Raw genomic sequence first — 16,158 nt, forward strand, 5'->3', positions numbered from 1 at the left:
CCTGCTCTTTATCTTACTGCAAGATTCAAATTTTCTATATGGTGAAAAAAAAAAAAAAACAAAAACAAAACCAAAAAAACATTAACAAGGCAGTTTCCATGCAGTTCAGTGAAAACAAAAAATGAAGGTGAACAAATACTTAAGAGTGAAATGTTACTGATCAGGCCACAGCAAGTTAGCAATGCTGAGCTGAAAGATAAGCTCACAGGAGATCTCAATAGAAAACCTAAAACTTTTAAAACTTAACAAACGAGCACATACTCTAGTAATGCTAACTAACTCTTCAAACTTCCCTAGGGAAGGACTAAATCAAACAATGTGCAAACAAGGCTTCACAAGGCTGATATGCAAAAGCTCAAGGCTTTAGGTAACATGATTTAAAACAAACACCACCATCACAAGTTTTGGTGATTAGACAAGTTTTTAATGCACAAAAAGTTGGCAAAGTGTTTATATTTTCAGAAGTAATTTAAAATATTGCCCTAATATTTTCAATGTAATTGCAACATCATATATATATATGAAAGTATTACATTAATACATGATTCCTGGAGAGTATTTGAATTAATTCCAAATCTAGCCAGCATGTCTCCTAAAAGGGACCAGGTTTTCACTTGTCATACACACATAAAACACATGAGAAGTAGAATTTGTCCTCAAAGCCATGTAGTTATGAAGCTGTAGTGAATAGCAGCAACAATGCCAATACCTGTGAGTCAAACCCATGCCCTAATTCAGCACAGAGGTTTGACTCTGAAGCTGGTTCATAGATATATGCAACAGAAAACTGTATGTTTTGTTCAAAATTTACCCTGTGCTACAGGGATCTTATTTCTTTCAAACTCTGAGACCTACAAAAAAATAGTTTGTGTTTAATCTATGGGGGAAAATGCTGCTCGTGAAGGTTGGTATCTAAGTTGCCATCCAGATTACTGCCTCTTAATTAATTACCATAGAGACTCTGAAAATAAGACAGAAGAGAGAAAAGACAGAAGAAAACAAATTATACTTTAAATAAAATTGGAGAATAAGTTGCACTATAAGCTATTTTAAGATCTAGCACCAGCAGACTTTTACAAACCCTTTTACAGAGAAAGAACCCAGAACACCAATCACTCAGTGCTGCCAAGTGAACTGAGATGCTCAATTTAATATTGTCAAAAAAATACCATTATTTCATTGTCATAAAAAAATATGCACTGGAAAAAAATGTTTTTCAGGGGAACATTTCTTTTTCTTTTTCTCCCTTCTTCTTGAAATACCTCCTTGACACCAATCAAGTAATCCAAAATCATTTCCTGCTCCACAGCAGAGTGGAGTAACGTAGAGATATGAGAAGACCTGCGTGACACGTTTGCTTGTACAGTAGTGTGAAGTCAAATAGCCAGTTACTCTAATATCAAACAGAATTTCCCTGATGATTCTTCCTTCTGAACCATGAATTTGAAGCAATAAACTTCAAGGACAACTTCCCCCCCACCTGAGGTTAAAAACAGGCACATGACTGCAGTGGGATGCGTGACCTTGACCAGAGTCTACGCAGTTCTCAGCACTTTGAGACACACAATAACTCACCTGCATCCAAGCATCAGCTGGAGATGCTCGTTTGCATCATGAAAAAAATCCTGGGCATCAATTTTTGTTTGCACTAACGAGCCCATAACCCAAAAAGAATATATGGCAATCCAGCGAGTAAACAAAAGGCACTATCTTAAACATCTAAGCATAACTGATTATTCCACATTGAGGCTACAATTATTCAGCACAAAGTGAGTCAAATGTAAAAGAACTTACTGAACTGAGGTCACAGCTGACTGAAGTCACACCCTGCTGCAGTATTTACAGTGCACTTAGGTAACTCAGCACTTGTTTCGTGGAAGAAAACAGACTGAAAAAATAACAGATTCCACGATCTGTGGGAAGAAAATAGATTTAAGCTTTTGGCATTTCATGTCTCTGATTTTGTAGTTTCAATTATTTATGTTTCTCTGTACGGATACAATCTTCTCATCCACTAATCTGGGCCAAGCCCTTCCTCTACATGCATTACCATGATGAAATCATATATTTAGCTAATGTCAAATTTTTGATGTTTTGTTTTAAGTTACCTGATCAAATGCATAAATGTGATTCCCCCCCCCCCCAAATCTATTAACAAGTTCACATTTCCAAAAGCAGTCTCTGATGTGAATGCCCAGGCTTGGCAAGTTTACAGGCTTGACTTTCAGAAGCATTTACACTTTTTTAAATTTTAAGGCCTTTATAATCACATACTAGGTTTCCAGCAAACATCCAGTGATTAAAGATGACAAAATTAGAAACTTTTATAAAAGATAAATTGTAATCAGTGCAAAATGGTTTTGGCTCCAATTTCCTCTAATCACGGAGTTTGGATTTTCACATATCACAAAAAAATTTTGCCCAGGAATTTGTCATTGCTGGTTACCAAGACAAATTTAACAAACTATCACTAGAAAGGGATTCTGAAATGCTAAAACCAGGTACTTTATTGCAATTTGCTCATTCATTCAACTGAAACCACTTGCTGAGGCATTTTCAACGTAAAATTTTCTTTAAACTGGTGTCAGATAGTTTCCCAATGGAAACCTCAGTCTGGGGCAGGAGCCCAGGATACCCTGCTCTCAGGAAACCTCAGAGGAGCTCTTTTCTTGTAAAGCTCCAACAGGTTTTGAAGGCAGATAACTTTCCAAAATCTTTCAGAATGTGGATTTACTGTTCTTCAACTGGTTCTTCTCCCAGAAATAAGTGTGTGTGAAATAAGTGTGGGTGGGAAGGTGAAAAGGAGAAAGGAAAGGAGCTAAGAGGCCATATGAGGTAATGCTTTTTGATCTTTTCCTGGTTGGAGGAGTGACAGATGAGGCTGGGAAATCTGACTGCACCATTCAATTCCAAGCCCTTCAAGAATTGTTCTAGAGGTGATTCTAGTGATCTTAACATAAGAAATACTCACCTAAAATCTTTTTTTCAAAGATATGGTTACCCTCCTACTGACCTAAGAATAAATAATTAGGCCTTTATCTTTCAATTTGAGTCACTACTTCATGGGGATCTTGCACAAATGATAGTCACTGGAGATACTTCTAATACATGATGCTGAACAGAACTGTCAGACTTCAAGGGCTGCTCAACTCTGAACAGCAATGATACTGTAATGAAGTGAGCTACTTCAACTGGAATAAGAAGAATTACCCATGGAGACAGCCCTTGAAGAATGTTGTCTTAAAAACTATCTTTCACAATGGCCTTATTCTCCTGGTTACACCCATATGGCTAGAAAATGTTAGAGCCCTGCAAAAGATGCTACAGAAGGGGCATCCACAGAAAATTTTTGAGGGACAAAGTCCTGTATAAACAGAGCTTTCTCCCATATTGTTAGGCAACTAAGAAATGTTATAAAACTGCACCAGTGATTAAATTCTGTTTATAGAGCTCAGCTCTATTTGCTGAGATTGAGAAGTGTATTTTTCCCTTTTCCAGAAGGCACACTAGATAAACTTTAAACTCGTACTCTGTTTCAAAGGAAAAATATTTGTCCTACACAAAGCCTCTATTCAGCTTCCCTGTTTTTACTACAGTAAGAAAAATAGCTGTGCCCTGGATAATTTGTTCATATATGCCAATAAAAGCACATTGGATGAGAGCCAGCACTTCTAGCAAGCACCCAGACTTCTAAAATCCCATGAAAAGCAGAATTCTTTTTCTCTACTTATCCTTTTTCTATTTGCCATTCCCAGTACTTACTACTTGTTTCCATTTCATCTGCCTTTATGTTACTGTGAGAAGCAACTAGAAGAGAAAAATTAGACTAAAGAATAAAACCAAAGCTTTTAAAGAAGACGTTTTATGAAAAAGAGCTTTCAGATATTTTCATACAATGTTTCAAGTGTTAAGCACGCATAGTTTTGAACTCAACTCTATTTAAAAATTATAAAGGAGGCTAAAGTATATTCATGTTTTAGACATATAAAGAAATAAGAAACATACTGACATAAATATTTAGATACCTGTGCTTTCATGCAGGACTCTAAGCAATATGCTTCCTGCCTAACCTAGGCAGGTCTGTGGCAGACCCAGAGTAAAAAAGACCCTGGACAAAATTATTGGGAAGTTATTCAGATCATATCAATTATCTGTGTGTATGTGCTTCCCCAAAACTCACTGGCAACTTTCTAGAGAAGTTTCCCAAACAATCACAGAAATGGGGCTGAAAAGAAAAGAAGTCATCTCACATCCTTAAGCCAGCAGCAACTGTGACAAGGTATTTCCCAAAAGGCAGTACTTTCTAACCTCTTCCTTGGGCCTTTGGTGAGAGAGGCTAAAAACCTGGGGAAATCCAGGGTCTCATTAGCCTTACTCTGAAAAAGTTTTTGTCAACAAATAATTTAAACCCTTGTTCAATTTAAACGCCTATAATACTGCTTCTATCCACGGCATACCCAAAAAACACATTAGGTTCTTAATTTCAGAAAAAGTCAAAAAAAGGAAAAGGTAACAGCAACACGCGACAAACCAGTGTTAAACTGGGCTTGTAAAAATATCCTATTCCTCAGTCTTGTCTGATCAAGAATAGTTGGCTTACTGCTCCCTCCTCTCTCTTTTATAACTTATCACTCACATCAACAGGCCTACAAGGATGTTGTATCATCTCATGTGTTTTTCCAGACAGGCAATCCAAAGTAAGCACACGTCAACTTCTATTTTCCCACAGGAGCCCACAAGGCAAGTTTCAGGGGGAACAATATTACAGTTACTTCATCTATATATTATCTTTCATTATCTCAGTGTTTTTCTAAACCATATCCCTTTGCTTCTTGAACTTTGTATAACCTCTTCTCTTTCCTCATATTGTTTAATTCAGCCTTATGTTTTTCTCCTCCTTTTCCTTTTTTTCATGCACACCTAAAGCAGACTTTCTGGGGGAAAAAAAGAAAGTTATTAGCGGAGAAATAATTCAGCTGTAGACTCAAAAATAGTTCCTGACATTGTCCAAAGTCTTTAAGATGGGGGCTGAGCTTGCCATCCACACTGAGGATGTGACTGTCCTTCATCTCCTGTCTGATTGAGTTGGATGACAACTGAGAAAATTAACAATGACAATTGTAAATATTGCCTTTCCCAACAGAGAGACCAAAATAATTAGAGGTAGGATTTTATTTTTTTTTTTGTGAATGGATATGGTAATTTATGTTGCCTGTCTGTTGCATTAAGCTTTCTGAAAGCTCATTCACAGATAGGTTTAAGGGAAATGGCAATTACTGCTCTAATTGGCTATGCCCTCTTTCTGCCTTTACAAGAATGCAAAAAGGTAACAAAAACCTCAACTTCTTTGTAGGTGTCAGTCTGAAATCCAGGGTAAAAGAGCAAGTTGCACCTTGCAGGGATTGAGGTTATGGCCCAAAAAAAATTTAGCACAGGGATAAGGCGTTTTACTAGGACAGTAGAAAGACTGCCAGATGCCTCACCTTTGCCCATCAACAAACAACTTAGATAGCTCCCAGACTACCCACACTTGAGTCACAGTCTAAAAATTTTCCCTACAAACTAAGGACGTAGCCCTCCTGAGGCTGCCTACAAACAAACTGGTAGTTAGCAAAACCCCTGCTGAGCAGAGGCCTCATGGTCCTCAGCCACTTTCTTAGGCTCTGAACAGCTTTTAAAACCTTCTGTTCTCTCCCAGCTTGCCTTTACCCATCACCAGCTATTCATATGCCACTTCACCAATGTGTTAACCCAGTTTTATTGCAAAAAGAGGTCAGTATACAATGGGAAACCTCCACAGACTGCAGTCGGCATCACGGGCCAGCATGGATTTTGCATCAGAGGAGCCACATCTACTGCTGCTGCAGTCTGCAGATGGATGCTGTCTGTCAGATGGCAGTGCAACAGCAGCACCTGTCTGATGTCACCTAACTGCCTCTGGCCTGGTCTCAAACACCACATTTTGTCCTGTTTTCAAAAGCAAGCAGAGAGATGCAGCCAAGTCCTTGAGTGAGACGAGCCTCCCCAGTCCACATACCCATTGCCCACCCTACAGCAAAATGGTCCCAGGGTTTCAGCTGTCCACTCTCAGTGAGGACATGGGTGAGGACAGACCTTCAGTCACAGCTCAAGCTGGTATTTCAGCAGCAAACTGCCCTGTATCATGCTCAGATCACCATTCAGCCCTACACAGCTGTTTTGGTAAATACCCAAGTGACAGCTGGTGATGGTTTGTAAAAACCTCTTCCAAGGCAGAGAGGTTCTTTATCCTTCACCTCCTGTGTGTGGGCCTGGCTCTGGATTGCACTGAGCCACCTCCTCCAGGAGTGACCCTGTGGGCCAACCACATCACCCACTCTGGGGATGCCGTGGCTGTTTCCCTCATCAGGCACAGAGGAAGGCTGGTGGGAGCAAAGCCATTAACTGGGATGTTGCGTTGCCTGGTGGGAACACAGAGGTCACCAAATCCTTTGCTGCTCATGCACAACAAGGTCAGTACTCCTTGCCAAAGGTGTCAGCACAATTAATAGCTAGTCAGGCTGGCCAAGCCCACTACCTTTGTGCTGTTTGTTGAAGGGAAAACAGCACAGCTGCAGTCCAGAGCACTGAAGGTGACATTTAGGTAAACTCTGTACCCAAAAAGCTTGCTTCCTTTGCCGTTATTCAACTTTGTTACTCAGTTCTTCCAGGCATATGTACATCTCAGCCAGTGCCAGGCTCTCGGGTGATGTTAACGGGAGATATGCACATCCATTTCCTCCAAACAAAGTTAGAAATATAGAATAAGATCACAGCTCTAATCAGATTAGGGAGGTTAAGGATTACAGAAATTAGAAAGGGAGAAGGTCACTGGATTCAGCCCTTTTCCAGCTACAAGACCACCCCCTTGTCACAAGCTTTCCAGTTTCACTGCTGGAGCAGCACCTCTTGAAAATCTTACACCCAATGAAAAAAAAATGCAGATGAGATCTGAGATTTCTTCAGCAGAAACATGGTGCTGAGAGCACAACCACACTGCCCTTTCCGTCCTGCCACGCTTGCACAGTAACCCTGTCACTCAGGAGTTCATCTTGTACTTTAGGAGGGGCCCTCGGTTTGATTCTCTCACCTGGCTAAAGGAAAGACTTTGAGACTTGACAAAATGTACTCTGATTCGGAGAAAATACTGACAGCTTATTATCTAGGGATGGGGGGAAAGCCCACACAGTTTTAAATTCAAAAAAGGGCACTTGTGGCCAGTAGTTTCAAAATCCCTTACTGTTTCTGCAAGGTCAAGCCCTGTTGCCCCTGTCTCCCTCACTGCCTCTTTCTCCAGTGAAGGCACGTAGAGCTCTTTTTCTAAAAGTCCCCAGAATATTTGTATGCTTCTGCAAGGAATTTATTAGGAAATCATAGATTTTTGTAAGGGAAAGGATCCAACATCCTACAAACAGGGAAATCCCAACAGATGTCCTAACATCTTTCCCTGCTGCCCAATCGATTGGCGAGCACGAGGGGCTCCTGTGCAGTTCACTCCTGCCAAGTTCTAGCATTGCTTAGCAGATGGCTACTTCTCATTGTGCTCAGGGGTTTCCCCTCCCTGGCACTGAACAGCTTCACATCAGCCAGAAGCTCAGGCACCACTTTGCCAGATTCTACAACCACCTCCCTTCACACCTGCACCAGCAACAGTGTGACTTCCCTCTCCTGCTCAGGCTTGGTGCAATCCAGAAGCTCAAGAGATGCTAAACATCCACTTTCCTTTTAATCACGAGCAGAAGTGGCACTGCAGCCCTAACACACGTGATCAGATGCTCTGGCAAGTGCTCAAAGTGATCAAAGTACTCTGGTCACACAAAACCGGTGGCAGCAATGGCTCTCCTCCAAAATTTCGGGCATACATTGCGCAGCATCCTCTTTTGGATTGCTCCTGAAATGGAAATATGTGAACTGTGCTGTCATGTAATTTGCACTTCCCTAATATTAGGTTGTTCTTATCTAATGTTCCTCTCTTGCTCGTATTTTTAGTGTACTCCAAGGGGATATTATCCAAGAGGATAATACATGTGATGAAGAAAACTAACCGTAGGCGGTATAAAAACTAACACCAGACTGACCACAAATGCTTTCCCAGAGACTTCCAAACCTGTCCAAGTGGAGGCAAGGAACGGAAGGTATCTCTCACTTCTGACTCACGTTGTTGGCCTGAACACGAGATGGTTCATTACTCAGAAATGGCTTTTGGACTCCCCTGGCCCCCTTCCCCAAGAGTAAAGCGCAGCAGAGCGGGGAGGAAACATCCACAGCTCCAGATTTATGGAAGAAAAAAAGGCTGCACAACCCTTGAGGAATCTGGGATACATTTCAAGCCGCAAGAGTAACAACGGAAATTGTAAGCAGCATAATGATTTTTTTGTGTATTTTTGAATTATCTAGAGAGAACTAACTCTATCTCTACAATACAATATATTTTTGCATACTGTCCACATCCCACAGAGGTCAAGTCAGCTGTGGTGTTCTCTCCCAAACATACAAATAAGGCTAAGAAGAAAACCTTTCTTCCATTTTAGTTTGCATTTCCTTTTTTTTTTTCAATCCCTGTTAAATTTTAATCCCCATCTTGTTGAACATAGAAAACAGACATTGAAAAGTGATTGCTAATAGAAGAAACACTTGGATCAACAGGTCAATACTTAAAATCAAATTACAAAACCAGAAAAAGAAGTCCAGAGGATTTGCAAGAGTAACAGATAAGAGAGAAGAGCATCATTAGATGCAAACCATCCTCTCTCCAAATGAAAGCTACAGTTTTCCTTTTTTTTTTTCCTCCTCTGTTTCAGGGAGTTTTAGGGGAAGGGGTTGAAGGAATCACAGAGCAGTCAACTGCCCAGCTTCCATTAGTCTCTTTTAAATACTGATTTTGAAAAATATTCCTATTTCCTGAAAATCAAGGCAATCACATGCACCTAGACAGTTCTCAGAAGAAAAACGTGACATAATACTTGTGTGTGCAGTAGTGTATTCAGCTGGACACTTTTGTCATCTTTAACACTTGCTTCCAAATGCCTTGGTCAATAATTTATTTCACCACAATATGCTCACAGGATTAAATCTCACAGTGTAATTTGAGCATTGCTGTTCACAGATCAGTCTACCCAGAATGCCCAAAATATTAATTAGCACTAGAAAAACCTAGACCATGAGAGATGATTGGCACTGTCCAAACTTAATAAATAAATAAATAAACAAATAAATAAAAAGGATATTTAATCTTTTCAGAAATTTACAATCCTCTACTTCATCAGCTAATACTGGAATATTGCATCCTTCCATGTTTCCCTGGCACCCCCTTTTCTCTGGATACGAAGTGAAAACATATCAGACTAGTCAAGCACAAAACTTATAGTTTTGACAGACTTTCAAGATAAATAGAGAACCAATGATCTTGAGAGCCTGCAGCTGCCTGCACCTGCCTGCACCAACTTGGTGGGCCAAGTTGGAACTAACACATGGCTGTTCTGCAGTTATATCAGCTTTTGGGGTTTTGACTGTGCACAGCACTTACTGCATCATGTACATTAAAAAAGTGTGCATGGCTTTTAATTTTTTTTTTTTATCACTTTACATGACCCCAGTCTCCAGGAAAGGAGTTAGAAGTTAACTGTTATAAAATTACAGCTAGAAACAGTCTGGGTTGAGTGAGGGTTCTGCAGAGGTAAAGCTTAATTATTTACAGTTTAAGTCTTAACAGACTAGGTCCCAAGGTCATTTATTACCAAGAATGAACATAAATCACTGGTTTCTATTTTTACAGTGCAACCACCAGCACTCAGGAAGAGCTATAAGGTGAGTAAGCAGACATACCCACCCTTAAATAACACCATGGGACAGACTTCATGAGTGTAAAAATGACAGAGGGTACATATATCTGTTTAAAAAGTGGGGATAGGTTCCAAAAAAAGCAGAATTGACATGATTTGGCTTGGCCACAGCTGAAGGGTGCACCCCATAGTGCAGAAGGACCTATATGCCACAATTCCCTGTGACAAGGGAATCCAAAACTGGTGGTTATAGTCTATGGCTTGGACTAGATGTCATTCGAGGTACCTCCACAATTTTCACTACCTGCCTCTTGAAAATAAAGGTAACTTCAGGGAACTAAGATTGAATATCACAAGGTATAAAACACACACTAATCCCTGTGTTGATCAGACTCCCAAGAAGGTATTGGCACCATTTAAGACCGGTATTTATCGTTCAAGTTCCAAAAGCATATGATGATCCTTCTACTTCAAGGAAAAAAATGCCCCATTATGCACTAGTAGTCAATGTACACTGGAGCACAAATCACCATTTGTAGCATAAACATATTAGAAGGGCACATACCGTTATAGCCAAGCACTGGTGTTTATAGTTTGTGAACATCAGCACTAGCAAAACAAATGCTTAGTTATAGGAGGAATGGAGGTTCAGTGATTCAGTAACATAACAAGTCAGCTGCAAAATGAATATACACAAATATATCACTAATACAATTTATTATTGTAGAAAGTTTTATTCTGGTGGACAAAGTTTGGCTGGGGGACAACACCCTGTTGTTACTGAGTTATTTTTAAATGGGCATAAATGAATAAAAGTGTGCTTATGACCTATCAAAGGTGAAAAAAGCTAAAAGTAACTCCTTTTATAAGCTGATTCCCCTGCCACACACATACTACTTGTGTAGCCCTAGTAGTAAACCTTTTGTGGATACTTTTAAGGAGAGTTAAGAATAAGAATTTTAAACAACATTCATAATAAGTATACACCAGACCTTTATTTCTATGACCTATCAACTAAATAGTGGCTTATCAAGATCATTTGAATACCAGTCTATGCAAATATATTGAGATGCAAAGGAGAGATACATGCTTAACTCTCCTCTATCTTTTAGCCTATGAATCACCTATTGTTTCCAAATTGTGAGCTGTGCTCAACCCTTCTTTTACTGCAGTGTCTGCTCCTTATCTGTACTATGTTTAAATCACTGTATAAATTGCAGAGTAATTTAGGTTGGGAGAGATCTCTGGAGGTCATCTAGTGCCAACTTCCTGATGAAAATAAGACTAACTTAGACAGAGATATGATCTATGAATCATGTACAATAATCACAGTGACTCCTCAAGCCACCAGAAACTCATCAAGTGATCGATAAGCTGCTCCCGACCACAAGTAAAATAAACTCTCCCATTTTGGCCCTCTGCTTATGTCCTGTTACATCTGAATAGCATTAAGAACAGAAGTAAAGGTCTTTGCAAGAGCACAGCTGCCAACCTGTGACTCAGTTCAGCAGCATTTTAAGAAACCTGGTGTTGAGACAACCAGGGAAAGGAGGAGGCATCATATCAAGGATAGATAGCTGCCAGAACCCACAGGAGGAAGGTGGATAGCATGGTGAGGGGAGCACTGTGGGTGAAAGTCAACAGAGCATTTCTCTGGAGGAAGGAAGCACAGCTTAACACATGGTTCCTTAAAACCCATTTAGTGCAGCTTCCATGGTCCCTGGTGTCATGGTTTAACTCCAGCCAGCAACTAAGTACCACAGAACTGCTCCCTCCCTTCCTCCCTGCCCCTGGTGGGATGGGGAGGACAATCAGAAAAAAAAAGTAAGACTCATGGATTGAGATAAGAACAGTTTAATAATCAAAACAAAGTACAATATCGTACTACTGCTACTAATAACAACAATAAGAAAAATAAATATTGTGATGAAAAGGAGAGAGACAGAGAAATGAAACTCAAGGAAGACAAGTGATGCACAATGCAATTGCTCACCAACTGCTGACAGATGCTCAGCCCGTCCTGGCGCAGCCATTGGCACCTCCCAGCCAACTCCCCCCAGTTTATATCCCGGGCATGACGTTCTATTGTATGGAATATCCCTTTGGCCAGCTTGGGTCAGCTGTCCTGGCCACAAGAAGGAGAGGCTTCTTGTGCCTCTCCTCACTGGCAGAGCACAAGACACTGAAAAGTCCTTGAGTCAGGGTGAGTGCTACTTAGCAACAGCCCAAACACCAGCGTGTTATCAACATCATTCTCGACCTAAATCCAAAACACGGCACTGTCACGGCTCCTAGGAGGAAAATGAGCTCTATCCCAGCTGAAACCCGGACACCTGGTGACCCAGAGATCTCACTGCATGAAGACACATCCATACACATGACAGCCTTGCTGCAGCTGTTTGTACACCCCCTTAGCCGAGGCCTCACCGCGGGGCCGCGGGGAGAAAAGCGATTGAGTTACAACGAGCTCCGTCCTCGAGCACAGAGCAGAGAATGAACATCTACTGTCTAACACAGACAATCTGTCAAACTGTAAATTAATATAACTGCTTGGGATTAGCATCATTCATATATGCATATACACAGATACACATATTTAAATAAGAACTGTAGCACCCCAATAAGTTTGGCTTTGTCTCCTTGGACATTGAGGCTACAACAAGGAGCTATGCCAAGTGCAACAGGCTGTACATTATTTAACAGCTTGACCATTCTACATATGGTTTGTCATGGTTCCCACATACAGAAACAAACCCTCTTAAGCTAACAAGCTTGAAAATGGTCACCCTGGACAGTGTTGAAAGCAGTCCACATCAGAAGGTATGCCCAAAAGAGAGGAACAAATTTTGCAGTTCACACTTTGACCATACTGGAAAACTGAATAACTGCTTCTCCACCAGCAAAAGCAGCAACAAGAACATTCTGAACGGATTCCAGGTACGTTAACAAATCACAGTGCTTAGCATGACCCACTGCTCAAAATCCCTTGTGTTTGTAGCCATTCCTGGCAAACTGAAAACATTTTTCCTTCCACACTTCCTCTCTGTAGTACAGCTGAATGACCTTGGTGGTGGGAGAAGGTCAAAATAGATGAGAAAAGAGTCTTTAAAAACACAACTATTTGATTTTAAGTACTGAATTCACGTTTTGGAGACAAAGCCAATTTCATTAAAAACATTTAAGTCTTGGAACTTAAAAGAAGATGCAGGAGTTCAAAGAACAACTATTTGAGCCCACCCAGTCACCCCAACAATCCCTTCTTGCAAGCCAAGGAAGCTACAGAATGAACAATCTCAAAAACATCAAACTACCAAAACCAAAACCAAACAACCAACCCAACCAACCAACTCACAAAAGAAAAGGAATGGAGGAAGGGTGGCAGGGGGGCTTGCCTTTAACTTCACATACCCCTCACTTTGCCCTGTGTGTTGCCAACTGACATAAACAACTTCACACTTTTGCAGGTCACCTTTACAATTTGGTTTATTTGTATTTTTGCTCTTTCCCAGACTCTTTTGGTCTCCTGTTCTCCACAAATAAGCAAAAACTGTCAATAGCATGGAAGTCAGTTCAGAGGGCTTCCCCATACCCTGGAGTGGTGACTTACAAACTTTTGTCAGGTCTCAGCATTTTTATTTTGTTTCTACAGACAAACAAACATCTATACCTTTACACTGACTGCTTCATCGGTAAAAGAAATAATCTCAGTTTTAAACAGAAGTTTACTGTATGCCACACATGCCCTCTGGACTCAGGGTATGTCTCTAAGTCAAGATAAGCAGCTGGTCCAGGAGACAGAGAGTATACATTAAATAGCATAAAGGAACAGTTGCCCCAGGGACTTCAGGCCCAGTCTCAGCATGGCTGCAGCTGCCTCCCAGGAACCTCTGCATCAACCTATGCCCACCTTTGCTCACCTTATTACTCTTGAACCTATTTCACCCTCTCTCTGCCTCCACAGCTATCCCTTAAAACATGATATATTTAGAACTGGAAACAATTTTTCTTTTCAACAATTAACCTCAAATCCCAAACCTCTTGCAGCATCCAGATAAAACATTAATATAATTAATTCCCTCTATTTCCTCTTTCTATCATAACCCATTGCTGGTTTACACCTCAGTTGCATCTTCTCATGTGCTTGCAAACTGTACCATAACAGCATTCTTGTACCTCTGCCCACTGGCTAAATGATAAAGTCAAGAAAATTTGCATGTACAAGAAACAGTAAAGCGAGGAATAAATGAGGTACCTGAAAACCCAGTGCTGGTCTAGTGCTACACTCCTTCACTTCCATGCAGGCTGATGGGTATTTTACCACAAGTAATTTATCAACAGCTCTAGGGTCGCACAAAGGTGACTTAAACAGAAAGTTTCTTTAAACCTACTTGATAAATACTGAAATAATGGAGAAAATAAAGGAAGTAACTTCTAAAAGGAGGCTTGAAGCACTTTTCCTGAATGCTGATTCTGCTCAAATAGGTTTATTTATTTTTTTTTGCCGCAAGAGTAGCAGTCTCCAAAACAAATAAAATAAATGCTTCGAAAGGTAGTAGGTTCTGGTCTGATAAACAGCAATATAAAAATGGCATCTTTGCACTCAGCAGAACTGCTGCTGGTGTGCAGTCAGGAGTGATTGTTGCTGACTAGGGAGATAAATAAGGTTCTACAACTTTCATGCTTGTTTGAAACAGGATATCATTGCTACTGTTGTGCAGTAAAGTGAATACTATTGTCTTCTATCTAAAGCCAAGTTCTTCATTAATTTTCAATTACATATCTGGACAGTTCCTGCTGCACCACTCAATAAGAGGTAATGGGATACAGAGACAATATCAGAGCCCGCTTCACTCTGCACAAACTTTATGATGCAAAAATGCTCAGGAAGGGAGATCAGCCTATGAGACTGGGAAATGCTCAACCCGGAGCCAAACAGAAATTCCAGCCTCATAAAGTTACTTTTAAAGAAGCATTTGCCAGGTTCAAGAGCTGCATTTCTCTACAGAATGCTACAGATCCAAGCAATGCTGAAGGGGAGCAGGAAATGAGATCAAAAAATCAGTAAGTAAGCGCATTGATGTAAAAGATTTAACAAAGAGTTTTCACAGCCTGAGTTCAATGTCATGTGTGTAGGCTGCAGGTATAAAATTAAATACAATCTACAGATATGGATAAATACCGGCTCATCATTTCAAGGAAGTATATAGGCTAGAAAAACACTATTTTATGATACTATCAGAATATAAGTACATTTTGTTTTATAGAACTGGTGGGTAAGTAATAGAAAAGAAGTAGATAATGCAAGTTCTCAGCATTCAAATTGGCAAACTACCGCATTTTAGAAACTATTAGGAAACACATCCTTGAAAGTGAGGGTTTAAAATACTTTGGAGCACATTTTGGCAATACTTAGAATAAATAAACAGTAACAGTGTCTGCTCTTTGGAGCCTCAAAGTCAGAGAGATAAGGAAACTTCTGAAAGAAGGAACAGATGGGAAAACAAGAAGACCTGCTTCCAGAGCCTCCCAGGACTCACAGACAAAACACATCACCATTATTTTCTTACCATTATCTGACTTGAAGCTCCTGAAAGTTAACTATTTCTCTTAAATCAAATACAGCATACATCGTATTTCCATCTGGAAGTGTTTGATATTTCTCAGCATCTCAGTAAGCATGATATAGGATGCTATTGTTTGTCACACTGCCACTTTTTTTTTTCAGAAAGTCCCCATGAAAGTTATTATATCAAGCCTGAAATTTCTTATAAAGAAGCCAAGCAGTATTTTCCACTTTTAGCTAAGAAGTTCTGCCATATTGATTTTCTTGTTTCCATATTGTTTTCCTTAAAAGATAAGCCTCAATGAAGTAGTTAAGACTCCAATAAACTGTTTATCTTAATGAATAGGCACAGAGACCAAATTAGTAGGCGATATCACTTCTAAAAAAGCATTACTAAAACCACTCAATTTGTGCCAGCAACTATGTATGTGCTGGTGTGATGTCAGAGACATTTCATTTCATGACACAAAAGAACAAGACAAAAACTTGGGGCAGAGAACAGAAACAAATCCACTAAAAGTTTTATGTTGTTACTGATAAGTCAGAGCTTTCCAGATTTAAGAAGGTGGTTGACACCAAGAAAATATTTTTCTTACATTCAAAGAGTCTGAAAATGCTGCCAAAGAAGATCAAGGGAGCTTGTTCTCTTTTTTTCATTGCATCTTTAGGTCAGACACTTTAAATAGAGGTTTTGGCACACAATAAAATAAACTAAATCAACTTCTGCCAAATTCCTGGCTTTTTATGACTCAAGCTGCCAGGCCTTTTAGTTATGCCAAGCTTCTGCAAGAATTA

The 16,158-nt window shown here is 40.0% G+C and overlaps 1 protein-coding gene across 9 annotated transcripts in view; it reads right to left on the reverse strand.

Moving 5' to 3' along the window:
* The window catches only part of EPS8 (epidermal growth factor receptor pathway substrate 8), a 137,774-nt gene that overhangs the window by 65,224 nt on the left and 56,392 nt on the right, over positions 1-16,158 (reverse strand). Inside the window, exon 3 of one of the 9 annotated variants that reach the window (XM_039379378.1) lies at positions 1,795-1,913. The exons of 7 other annotated variants lie outside the window; for them this stretch is intronic. The gene's annotated coding sequence lies outside the window, so the exon portion shown is untranslated. Of the gene's footprint in view, positions 1-1,794; positions 1,914-11,793; positions 11,869-16,158 lie in introns of those variants that run through there. One more of the 9 variants, XM_039379381.1, reaches the window with a different exon arrangement.

Source organism: Pipra filicauda, unplaced genomic scaffold (assembly GCF_003945595.2).
Source record: "Pipra filicauda isolate LSUMZ 115617 unplaced genomic scaffold, ASM394559v2 scaffold104_size2351352_pilon, whole genome shotgun sequence".
NCBI classification, from domain to species: Eukaryota; Metazoa; Chordata; class Aves; order Passeriformes; family Pipridae; genus Pipra; species Pipra filicauda.